This window comes from Phlebotomus papatasi, chromosome 2 (genome assembly GCF_024763615.1).
Source record: "Phlebotomus papatasi isolate M1 chromosome 2, Ppap_2.1, whole genome shotgun sequence".
In the NCBI taxonomy this organism is placed as follows: domain Eukaryota; kingdom Metazoa; phylum Arthropoda; class Insecta; order Diptera; family Psychodidae; genus Phlebotomus; species Phlebotomus papatasi.
Genome location: NC_077223.1, coordinates 41634772 through 41648273, shown reverse-complemented (window position 1 = coordinate 41648273; position 13502 = coordinate 41634772). Strand labels below are relative to the sequence as shown.

Below are 13502 nucleotides of genomic sequence, written 5' to 3'. Positions count from 1 at the left end.
TTTGATAACTGCAGTAGTACAGAAATTGGTGAAAACAACATCCCAAAATATTTCATGTTGATTTAGTTTTATAAAATCGATTACAAAAGACAAATGGGAAATGTTGCGAAATTAATCATTTTTCAGAACATAGAGTTTCATGAACTCTGCCATTGGTAATACAAAGGTTTTATTCGTTTTATCCCATCTTTCAAAAAACATCCTACCATAATTCTTTAAGGCTTCTTACTGGTCACAAATAAATTTATTTAAAATTTTATTCGGCAATTTATTAGTTTATAAAAATATTTTAAAAATTATTCGTAAATTAATTTTAGGACCAATAAAAATTTAACCAAAAAGAAAGATTGATACAATTTCTGCAACAATCGATATTTGCACATTGCAATTCAAATCAACTTGCTGTTTTTAATGTAAACCAAAAACAATGCGGAAGGACTTGGCAAAAAAAACTAGCGAAGATATAAAAATATAAAACGTATTTGCGAGAACTATATAAATATAACAGTGATTCGATGCATAAATTTTTTTAGTATAAAAGTTTTACTCGGAAAAATCAATAATTTATATCTTTGTTGTATTATTTTTCAATTAAACTACAGAATTAAATGAAATGAAGAGTTAGGATATTCATTGATTAACTTTCGCGTTTCAATTGTATAATCCATATTATGATTGTATTGTTTGTACAATGCGCAAATTCTGATGAAAAATTATTTGTTAAAAAAGCTGAGTAATTTTTTTCTATTACCCTGCGACAGCTTTTTATTTAATTTAGTCAATGTCAGTAAAATGTTCCATTTTGTCTAATAAAAAACAAATAAGTGATCATAAGTCACTTTAAATCGAACCGGAAACATTAAAATGGGTAATTACTTATATTTTTCCTTTACCTAAAATATTTTACTATTTTTACAAAATTTTTTTTTCAAAGTCGTTAGAGGCTATTAATATGTTATTCAATAATTACGCGGGTTTAAAAGGGATAGAAATGTTATGAGCCAGGGTGCTTTCGAGTATTTTGATGTCATGCTTTTTGACGTCCGGCTGTCGATAACTCCAAAGGCCAAACGGTTATACATAGTGACTTCCGGAGACTCCCTCTCATAAGTCGGCCTCCATATCATTTGCATGATCGGCATAATCTTAATTTCCCCCTCCCCTTTCCCTACAAAATTATGTAATTTTGTGATTGTTCAAAATCATTTTTTTCATTTTTGGATGTCGTTTTAGAGGTTATCAGGCGGACATTTCGACCACATACCCAAACACCGCACCGTTTAATCCTTCCTAATAACGATTTTTCAAGGTCAAATGTTAAAAAGTATCTAGAAGAGTATATTACTCACCCGAATGGAAAAACAAATATTTTGTTTTTCAAAAAAAAATCTTTATTCTCTTTTCACAAATTATTATTAAAAACTATTTTTCACTTTCAATTAAATCTCCATTAACTTTTTAGGCCAAGCTGGAACTTGAAAAAAAAATCCTTTGAAATTAAACTTGGGTCAGAACACGCTTTTTCCTGCAAAACGCACCTCATAAACCCAATTAGAGTAATTTAGTAGCAAAAAACGCGAATAGAATTTTTTTGGGGTGCTGAAGGATACACCCTGGGAATTAAATGCAATTCATTAGCTCGGTGGAACCCAAATCATCGTTGGTGATTTTATTAAATGGAGCGAATGATTTTCAAATTGACAGCAGAACTATGTAATTATTTAAACTTGGCTTTTTTGTGGGTTTTTCGCTTCGTTGCATTATTTTGTCCTGATAGTTAATGAACACCGAAACCCTTCCGTAATTTTCGTTATAACGTTGTAACGCCCAACTGAGAATCCATTAGTAGCCTCAAATAAACCAGACAGTTTATTTAGTTTATTTATACTTTTTGAGCACTTCGTGTAACTTTGCCAAAGAACTCATTTACGAAGTTACGAAGTATTGATATAGCCTGACAAAAAAAATTAAATAAAAATTCTAAATAGATTCTAAATATCCTAAATCCAACAAACATTTTGGTACAATTTATTATTTTAAAACGAACTCGCACTATTGGATTGATTAACCCAATAGTTAGAATTGTGCATTTCATAACAAAATTATGTCAAAATTAGTAACATTATATTCAGTATTCATTAATTAGATAGCAGTGCCTTATTGCATATGTACAAATGGAATACCAATGATTCAACACGAGCTAATGATTGATATTGAGATACTAGAGATACTATATAATTTTATTTCTAAATAAATATTACAAATAGACAAAATCTTTCCAATAGATTTCTATTAATTTTATTTTTGTTTTTTTTATGCATATATAAATAGAATCATATTCTACATACATATTTCTGAATCTCAAAATATAGCAAAATCACGAAAACGAAAAGGAAATGGATTTAATTGAATAATGAAAAAAACTTTCTCAACTCTCTTCTTAAGGAAGACCGATTGATTCCACTTCATTTTCCTGTACATTCCTACTGAAGACCCTAGAGAGTAATTATCCTTTGTTATCGCATTTCCTTTGTGAAGAAAATGGAGTAATAAAAAAAGAGTAGTGAGTGGCATCAAAGACTGAGAAGTCAAAAGAACCATTAAATCTAAATAAATGGGACACCTTACTAGTATTTTAAAGCTTGAACTCAAAAGGAGAGCTATGAGTAATCTACATTTTCCAAATTGTCACTAGTCTGAATCTGAAACGGTAAGAGATATCGATTTATATAGTTTGCGATGACCAACATTTCTTTGACTCTTACCTCAATACCAGGTATGTTTTTTGGGTTTCTTTCAAAACGTCACAAAAATAAATTACATTCACTTTTAATATGTTTTGAATGTATGCCAAACGAACAACCCAAAAACTGTGTGAAAAGGTTATTCATGAAGACCTCTATCTTATACGTCCGAGCATTCCAAAGACCTAGCAATTTCATCTCAATTACCCTGAACAATTCTCGAAGTACGGCTAACAACATTTCTGAAACTTTGGTTTCATAAAAGCTGCTAATTTGCTAGTTGGATTTGCCAGCACTTTTAGCTTTTAAGCTAAAGTAATTAAAAGTCCTTTAAATTTTTTTTATTATAATTACTCATTACCATTTTTCTATTTTATGGCCTTTCTTAATTATCTCAAATATTCGGTTACTTAAAAAATACTCATTTTTCGATTGTTTATTTCTGGCCCAATTTTTTACCTTAATTTTAATTTCTTTAATTTCGAGGAAATTCGTTTTTGAACTAATCTCAAGGCTAATAAGGAAATTATGATATTTTTCTCTTTAATTGTTTGCGCTTCAATTTTAAATATGTAGTCTGTAAATTAAAGTAATTTTTTTTTCTGTATAAAATCCGAAATATTAAATAAAAAAGAAAAGCTAGTGATAAGCCTAAATCAGCTTATTAGTAAGATTGTTAACAATGCATGCAAATTTTGATTTAGAGCTGAAGTTGGGGGACGCCATTCAGTTATCTTGAATCAATTTCGGGAAATTATACAAATTTTGTATTTAAACCAAAATATCGAGGATTTGGACGGTGTGACAGAAAAGTGATATATGGGTGAAATGTAGTCCAGAATGTTCTCTATAATTTTTCCGTAGAACTTGATCTCCTCGATTAATCAGAAGCCGAGATAATCGAGGTTGTTTGTTTCTGAACTCGTTTTTTTCGACCAGAGCGCCCCAAATGTTCATTTGAAAAACTTCAAATATATCAAAGAATTGTTGTATTTTGTGAGACTTTCCATTTAAAACCCTATTTTAAGTGTCTTGGTCGAGTAGTTGCAGTAAAAGTGGCATCTGAGCGATTTCAAATATAAATATAAATGTCCTCTACAATTATGCCGAAGTAATCATCAAGATCGGTTAAGGACGCGTCTAGATAATTGAGATTATGTGTCTTGTTTGACTGTGTCGCCTCTAGCGTTGGTTCTGCAAGGTTCAAATGTTTTAGAAAGTTATACAATAGCCTATCGCTTAATCGGCTCTTTTTCAATCGGGTGCAAAATTTTGTTGACAATTTTTACGTTTAATTGTGAAGCAAATTTTGTCAAATTCGCTGTAGTTCCTCTTATTTTATCATGATTCTTTACATTGAGCACTTTTTGTGGAATTTACAATGATTTTGACGCCCAAGTCTATCGATAATTTTGCCCCATATGCCCGATTGAGAGAGAGTCTACTGTAGGGATTTGCAAGACCTTTAATTTGCCCCCTCACTCATTAAAAACGGTCAAGTAGAACCCGAGATATGGCAGTTTGAATTTCATGAACTTTAACGACTCATATTTCCGGTTCTATTATAACCACAGCGCACTTACGCCACTTTTTGGAAACTTCATAGCCTAGGCTACAATCTAGACCCCGGCAAGTGGCCTTCAAAGTTGAAGCCAATTTCTTACTTTCACATAGAGATGCGTATGGAAATTTTTCTGCACTCCTGACCGTTACACGATATATGTCAAAATTGAGGTGGTCCTTGCGTGCAAGCCTCTGATCCTTGTAAAGAGGGATAAATATACTATATTTCTGTCTAAATGCGTTCTTGTTAAGTTAAGTTAAGAGTTAATGAGTTTGATCAATTTGTGAGTTGGCTTGGAACAGCTTCATATAAAAAGACACTTAACCTCGGGGTAGAGTACAACATTCTAAAATTTGATTAACTTGCACAATGGCATTTTTGAGAAAAATGCCTATCAAATCATTGTTCTACCTGCCGATTTTACTCGGAGGTTTTTTGAATTGTAACGGTATATTCTAGTACATTCAGAGAAAATCTGCAGATTTTCGGCAGAATTTCTACTTAGAAAATCTGTAGATTTTCGACAGAAATTCTGCCGAAAATCTGCAGATTCTCGGAAGAATTGCTGCATTGGAAATCTGCATGATCTCCATTGTCTCAACAAAAATATTGTTGATTTATCAAGAAACTATAGAAGTTACAAAGAAAATGGTGTGCTCTGCTTAACAAGCATTAATTAAACATTTTAGATAAATAAAAAAAAAATTCCAATAAGAATACTAATTTCTTAAAAATCGCCAATCGAATGATACAAAAACACGAAATTTAGGTCGACACTGTGTTTAAAGTTATCACTTCACTGTTCTCTACTTATAACACGGCGTCGCAGAATTCTTTATTTTATATAAACACTGTGATATCACCAAGGATAACTCTATTAAATTTTGCAAACTTCAGTAAAAAATATTCCATCTTTTAAGACACAACTGTCTGGAAAGTCTGGAATGTTGAAAAATCTACAGAAAATCGGCAAAATATCTACAGAAATTCGTCAGAGTATGCACCAGGATTCGTCAGAAAATCTGCAAAAATTTCTGACGAATTTTGTTCCAAACTCAAATAAAATTCGTAGGAATATATACAGATTTCTCGGCAGATTTTCTACAGAGGTGTAGATATTTTCTGCAGAAATCCTAAAGATATCTGACGAAATTATTTGACGGGTGAGTTTGAATTTTGGCGGTATCGCAGTGCCAGCAGTGGTGACTTTTTGAACTTTCATCTGAAAGTGCTCATCGATAAGAAAAAAAACCCAAAATTTGTAGGAGTCGGTTCTTCTACAATAGTTCTCCTAACGGTTAATTATATGAAAGTTGTACAGTAGACTCTTCGATATCCAGCACTTCGATATCCGGGTGACAGCTGCCAAACACTGGCGGTTGATATATTCAAAATTATTTTCACTAAACATGAAGTTTGTCCAGAGTGAATTAAAGTATTATTAACATTGTATCGAAGTTTTTAATACATAATTGTGATAAAAAATGAAACATAAGCACACCATGAAGAAAATTCTCTTTTTCTTTGTCAGACAGAAAATAAATTCACACTGCACGAAATAGAAAAACCGTTGATCATTCAAAAAACCTAAATGTCATTTTGTCCCCCAGTCAGCCGGATATCGAAGAGTCTACTGTATACCATTTCCCTTCATGACAGCACGAGAGAAAGGGAATGCGAGAGGGAAATAGAGGCAGTCTTGGGTTTACCGTGAAAGGAGGAGCATGAAGCTCCGAGTTCTGGGCTCCTGAAAGGGAATAATTTGTTATTCCAGGGCCCGGGACAACAAATCAGAAGTGGGATAATTAGATTTCCCAGGGCTCAGGATAACAAATTTAGGTCAAAATGTTAATTAGAACCGGAGATAGAGGCCGGTCAATATTCGAACTTTGACTCTTTATAGCTCGGGTCATGGGTTATTGATCCACTTAAGTATCTTTTTGTATGATAGGTATAATCAAGGGCTACAACATACTAAAATTTCAGCCCGATGCACAATGGAGTTTTTGAGTTATTTAACTTAGAAAATAAAAAAAAAAATCTTTTTAAAAATAGCGTCCCTATCGGTGGTTTTATGAACTTACGATGTTAGAAGGGAAAGTGGCATTTAACGAGAGCTTTCCAAAATTCGCTCGCTTTCCAAAATTCGCTCGCTTTTTAAATTCTGACAATTGGAACCGGAGTTACGACCATTTAAGAAATTTTCTTTGGACACTAATAGCTCGGGTCAGGGAGTCGTGGGGGGGGGGGTTTAACATACAGTAGACTCTCTGTCAATCGGGAATATGGGGCAAAATGTCATCCGGTTTAGTGATAGAATTGAGCGTCAAAGCCTTTGTAAATTCCACAAAAAGCGCTCAATTATAAAGAATCACGATAAAATAGGAAGAACTACAGCGAATTTTTGAGCGAATTAGCTTCATAATTAAACGTGAAAATTGTCAACAAAATTTGTCGCCCGATTGAAAAAGAGCCGATTGAGTGAGAGTCTACTGTACTAAAATTTGAGACCGTTCGATGCCATAGGGGCGGAACTATTGAGAAAACACAAAAAATGGGGGTTTTATAAATGGTGGAAGAAGGGGTGAGGGGTGAGGGTTCAATGCAATGTTCGGTTGAAATTTTCACCCGATATACAACCTTTGCCGAAAACCGCAAGTCGATATCTTTTTTAGTTCGGGACCTATTAACCCTATTAAGCTCCAAAGAGCGGCCGGTCGAGAACATAACTTAGCCCCCCATATATTCGTGACCAGGAAGTGGCGAAACACATTTTGGCCAAGTTAGAGCCCGATCGAACGACATGAAATTTTGGTAGGATTGTAGTAGGTGAGATTGTTAAGAATCTTAAGAAACCTTAAGACTAATTTATTCACGGTTCCTCACCGGAGTTGAATGTCCTATTTAACCTCAATTCGACTCGTGTGAAAATCTTTTCAATTTTGTTCCTCAATTTATTAGAATTCTTTGTAAAGGATACCAACGCGAAGAAAACAATTGAGATTTACAATTTTTATCACACAATAAAAAGAAACCAGCAATGTAATTAAATTGTAAACCGAGCGACGGAAGAACTGTCAAACCAAGCAAAATTAATTCAAACAATGTAAACAAATTGCTTTATGTTCATTTTATCAATATATTTCTATGAAATCTACAGAAGTTTTTTGAAAGAATAATTTATAAGTCTTCAACAGTTTTCATTATAATCCTTCCAAAGAAATAAAGAGAGGAAAGTGTGGCAACATGATCCAGCAACGCACAATTTTCCCAATAGTCCATGTTTAAAATCTGTAAAATATAACCAAATTACTCATTTTAGAATATTAGTCTTAACAAAAAGTCGTGTAAAAATGCCTTACCTTCAAATTCAGAGCAAGCCTAAAATCAATAAATCTTAAATTTCTTAAGAAAATTGGAAATACGTGTCTTCGCCTTATCGTCTGGAGCTCAAATGACGCCGAGCGCCGAGTTTCTGACTCTGACCTGACGTTTGACGATCGCTGCCGGGCAAACGTCATCTTGTCCCAAAACAAAACACTGTCCCAAACTGCACGACAGAGTACCCGAAAAGTTTTAAAATTTAAATTTCAAAAGTTACAATTGTTGCGAGCGCAACATATTTAAATTTAAAACTGCGGAGTGTGTTGCCCTGCTGAGGCGACGAGGGCGCTAGCGACGAGGAGAGGAGGTAGAAAAATCAGCAGCAGCTGATAAGTAAAAGAGCGCCAATCGGTCTCTTTCACCACTGACCGCCGAGGAGGCAACATCAATCACCTCGCCCATCTCCACCAGCCCAATCCCCAGCAGCAACACCATCATCACCACCAAGCATTGAAGCCACTGAAGCCACCGGGAGCCCCCAAGAACACCAAGCCCAATGCTGAGCTTTCCGGAGTAACCTCTGCCACATCCACCTCTCCCAAATTCCCATCTCAACCTCCGTGGGAGTGTTCTCACCGGAGAACACAGGGGAGTGTGGGACATAGTCCTTGCCCCGAACGTGGGACCTGAAGGAAGGAAGGAACGGAGGGAATAGAAGGGAGGTATAAAAGATTTTTCCCAATATTTTGGCGCCCGAGCAGGGAAAGGAAATCGTGAGTAGATTTTCAATTTTATCCCATGGTTAATTTGCCGGTTCCCCAGAGTTCATTGACCTCTTATCAGTGCATTTTTGGTGATTTTTGCAACTCATTAGGAGTGAATGCGATTGACCTAACGGTGGGGTAATAAAAAATTTGGCGCGTGGAAGAGAATGTTAATTTGTTACTTGTCGTCGTGTAATTTATTCCGTATAATATTCTTTGTAATTTTCCGTTGGAGATTTTTTTTTCTTTCGTGATTTATATCTCCATTGGGTGTAGTTTTCTGGATTTTTCATCCATTTTCTCTGGAATAGGAGTGTATTAGGATATTTTTCTTTTTTTTTTCCCTTTTTGGGAGATTTTTTTTTTTTTTCTTTTTTCGGCTATTTTTACCCTCTTTTGGGGAGTTCTCTGTTAGAAATGGAGGATTTCAATCCAAAATTTCTCTCAGAAGAACAACTGGATTGGGAATTACAGGCCAGGGGAATTAAATGGCCAGCTTCATTAGAAGAAGCCCGCGATCTTTTAAAGGTTGCTATTGCTGGCGGAAACCCTTTATTTCCCGTTGAAGGCGATGCTAAAAAAATTAGGGATGACACCTTACAAGTTATTAAAAAATTTAGAGAGCAAGTAGGGAATATCGAGGTCCTTTTTTCGAAGCAAGCTGAGATTTTCACAATGTTTCAGCACATCGAAAATAAATTAAAATTCACATCAGACCCTCGAGATCCCAAAAATGCCCTTTATGGTCCTGCTCTTGCTGAACTTGCAAATTTTAGGCAACAGTTCAGGGAACAGTTGAAGAATTATGCTGCCTCGGGAAAAGTGGGGGGTGCTATTCCTCGTCCTGCTTCACCTGTCCAAAAGACTAAACGTCTTAAAAGCCCAAAAAAGTCCCTATTTTCGGACTGTTATGTCCAGGAGAAGAAGAAGGTACCATTTGAGAAGCCCACATCTAAACTTTCTGCCTCCAGTGAGTCCTTTGTCCCAGAATTTCTTAAGCACCCACATCTGAACCTTTCGCAAGACCGTAGGGATACTTTCGACATCCCAAATATTGGATCCACGGTGTCTCAGCCTCAAGATAGGCCCCAATCCCAATTTGTTACGGTTGAGCAATTTAATGTTCAGAATGCTCAAATAAAAGGTCTTGAGAATATCCTGAAAAATATTCAGGATTCGATGGAGCAATTGAGACTCTCATGTGCTGGTAGAAGATCTCGATCCTCCAGCAGATCCAGTTCTGTCCATTCTGGGGAATTTAGGGATTCTCAACCCCAAAATTTGTCACGCCACTACCCGTTTCCTACACCAGCTCCACGTAGATTAAAACCCCTGCAGTTAAAGGACTGGGGAATTAGGTTCTCTGGTGACCGCAAGGGGAAAAAGGCCAAAATCTTCTTGCGGGATGTTGAGAGAATGGCCATGATCCAGGGCGTTTCTCTGCAGGAGGTGGTTTGGTCTATAAGACTCTTACTTTCCGATGGGGCTGAAACGTGGTATGATTCCTTTTCGGAATATCTTTTAAGTTGTACGTGGGAGGAGTTCCGCGAGAAATTTCTAAGTGCTTTTTGCAATCTTGAGAGCGATTTCGCTATTAGGAAGAAAATTGAGGATCGAAAGCAGGGGGTGGGGGAGAATGCAGAAGTCTTTCTTGCATCCATGTTAGCTCTCTTCGAGGAGCTGGATGAAGAAATTTCGGAAGTCGAGAAAGTTCGTCTCATCCGTAGAAATCTCCATTACTCTCTGTCTAATGCTCTTCTTCTATATGAAATCCCAACATTAGCGGAGCTATCCCAAAAATTAAAACTTATTGAGAGGAACCGCTCCTATGCTTTTCTCGATCGTCCCAGAAATGTGCGATTTAATGAGATAGGGAGTTTTCAGGAATCATCCACAAATAATTCAGAGTCCCTGGCCAGGACTTCTGATCAAAGGGGGCGAAGTGGGGGGAACAATTCCTCATCCTGGGGCAATTCCAGGCAATCTGGAAGGGGTGGGGGGAGAAATTCCTCTTCACGTGATAATGGGCGGAATGGGGGGCGAAACACCAATTCTTCCTCAATTCAGAGACAGGGTGAGGGGAGTAACTCATCCAATGGTGCTGAGGGTACTTCTCAATCTTCTAATTCCAATCCTAATTCCAATCTCAATTCCAATTCCAACCCCAATTCACAATCCAGAAAAAATCCTTGTATACATTGTAAGAGCAATTCCCATAATGTTAGAAGTTGCCCAACAAGACCCAAATACCTTTGTTTCAATTGTGGTAAGATCGGCACTATTTATGGACTTTGTCCAGTTTGTAACCCTCAACAGGGGGAACCCAATGCGACCCAGTAGTAGACAGAGAGTCTGAGGTCGCGGAATCTCCAAAAAACCTCTCTATGGATGATTCCAATGACCAAGATCTCATTTCTTTTGTTGATACCATTAATGTAAATTCAAATACAGTGGGAGATTTAATACAATTTGAGTCAGACAATGAGTCCTTAATTTCTGATGATTCTGTCCCTCCCTCAGAGGTAGAATCCTTTATTATATACCCTAACGGGGAAAATCGTCCCTATATTAAAGTTAAAATTTTTGACATTGAGGAGGCTATGGCTTTATTGGACAGTGGAGCGTCTCAGAGTATATTAGGATGTGGTTGCATGAACTTAGTAAAAATTCTAAAATTAGTCCCAAGAACTTCGAATATCGTTGTGCGTGTAGCCGATGGTTCAACTTATTTATCCACCAAAGTAGTCGATTTAATGATAACTTTCAATGGTAGAACAGAATTGATTCCCACCCTATTAGTCCCTGAAATTTCCATACCCTTTACTTTGGGGATGGATTTTTGGCATGCCTTTGGCATACAACCAGTTTTGTTGAATGCACTTTCAACAGTCCCTGATTCCCAGGATAATCAAATTCTGCTCTCCCAGTCAGAACGACTGGAGTTAGAAAAATCCATCAAAAACTTTTTAATCACTACTGAGGACTTTTTCGGTTGCACGGATATTTTAAAGCACACAATAGATACTGGTGACAACCCTCCCGTAAGGAAACCATCTTATCCTGTCCCATATCATCTTCTTCCCGCAGTGGATATTGAAATTCAGAGACTGGTTAGGATGGGGGTACTTCGGGAAGTTTCTTTTTCTCCATGGAACTCACCTCCTAATATTCAAATGAAGAAATCGGGCAAAATTAGAATTTGCATTGATGCTCGAGGTTTAAATAAAGTAACAATAAGAGATGCTTATGCTATTCCAAATCTTGAAAGCATTATTAATCGTATAGAAAGCTCCAAATATCTATCATCCATTGATCTGAGTGACGCATTCTTGCAAATTCCGCTCGATGAAGAATCTCAGATCAAAACTAGTTTCGCTATCCCAGGACGAAAGATGTACTGCTACAGAAGAATGCCTTTTGGCTTAGTAAATAGTCCTATGACGATGGCGAGACTGATGGATATAGTTATTGGATGCGACTTAGAGCCCAATGTCTTTTGTTTTCTGGACGATATCATTGTTCTCACTCAAGATTTTGAATCCCATTTGAAAATTTTAAATGAGGTCGCTGGTCGTTTGAAAAAAGCCAATCTTTCCATCAACCTGGAGAAGTCTAAATTCTGTATGTCAGAGTTAGACTATCTGGGGTACACTTTAAGCACTCAGGGTCTAAGTACAAACGATGGTAAAGTCCAAGCCATCTGCAATATTCCTGTCCCTAAAACACCCAAGGCATTACGTCAGTTTCTCGGTATGGCAGGATGGTTCAGGCGTTTCATCCCAAATTTTGCGAGTATTTCGGCTCCTTTAACCGACCTTTTAAAAGGTAATCCTTTAAGGATTGAATGGTCTCCGGAGGCCGACCGTGGCTTTTCGGAATTGAAGCAGCTCCTTGTATCTGCCCCTATTTTAAAACTTCCCGACTATTCTCAACCCTTCATAGTGCGTGCTGACGCTAGTGATGTTGGGGCGGGGGGAGTCCTTGTTCAGGGAGTAGGTAATGAGGAAGGAGTTATTTGCTATATTTCGCGAAAGTTCACGGCGGCTGAGCAGAAGTACTCTACTACGGAAAAAGAAGCCTTGGCTTGTCTATTTTGTCTTCGAAGGTTTTCGCAATTCTTGCTTCATACCAAGTTCACTTTGGAGACAGATCATTCTGCACTCCAGTGGATCTTATCCCAGAAGCAAGCCCGTGGTCGTATAGGAAGATGGTTGTTGGAATTTCAGCAATTTGACTTTGACATAGTCCACCGTCCCGGTAAAAGTAACGTGATAGCTGATTTCCTTTCACGGAACGTTAATACCATTTCGACCCGGGAAGATAAATGGTATGCGTCCCTATATGACCAAGTCTCGAAATCCCCGAGCAGCCTTCCGGAGTATAAATTAGAAGACGGCCGGCTTTACAAGTATATCCGCTATAAAACTCCTTTAGGAACTTATAGTTTTAGGTGGAGATGCTGTGTCCCTAAGGGTGAACGTCAGGCCATTTTGCAGAAATACCATGATGATCCCACTTCGGCACATTTCGGGTTCTTTAAAACTTTCCGCAGAATTACGGAATATTTTTATTGGCCTTGCCTTCGCACAGACGTGCGCAATTATATCCGTAAATGCGAAACTTGTAAGAAATCTAAGGCCCCGAATTATGATTTAACACCTCCGATGGGTAATCATGTAGTTGCATCACGTCCCTGGGAACATCTATCAGCCGATTTTATCGGACCTTTAGTACCTAGTACTATGGGCCATCGCTTTATCTTGGTCTTGATCGACAAGCTGACCAAGTATGTCCTTTTATATCCTCTTAGAAATTCTACTGCAAACTCTGTTATCAAAATTTTGTCTCAAAATGTCTTCCCACAGTTCGGAGTCCCTCGTGTCCTTCTGACCGATAATGGTAGTAGTTTCAAATCCGCTCAACTTCAGTCCTTTTTGAGAAATCTCGGTGTTGCCCAATGGTTTACCTCCGGGTATACCCCACAAGCCAATCCTACTGAGAGAGCAAATAGGACTATTGTTACTGCTATCAGGTCGTATATAGGGTCTAAACACACAAATTGGCCAAAATATTTAGCCGAAATAGGGATGGCTATGCGATCCTCGG

General features: G+C 37.2%; 1 long non-coding RNA gene across 1 annotated transcript; it reads right to left on the bottom strand.

The window, feature by feature from the left end:
• Positions 1-7427: 7427 nt before the first annotated feature.
• LOC129802322 (uncharacterized) lies at positions 7428-7773 on the bottom strand. Its single transcript, XR_008751787.1, has 2 exons — positions 7671-7773; positions 7428-7599 (listed from the first exon to the last, which is right to left on the bottom strand). It is a non-coding gene; the product is annotated as an uncharacterized LOC129802322 (long non-coding RNA).
• Positions 7774-13502: the final 5729 nt, after the last annotated feature.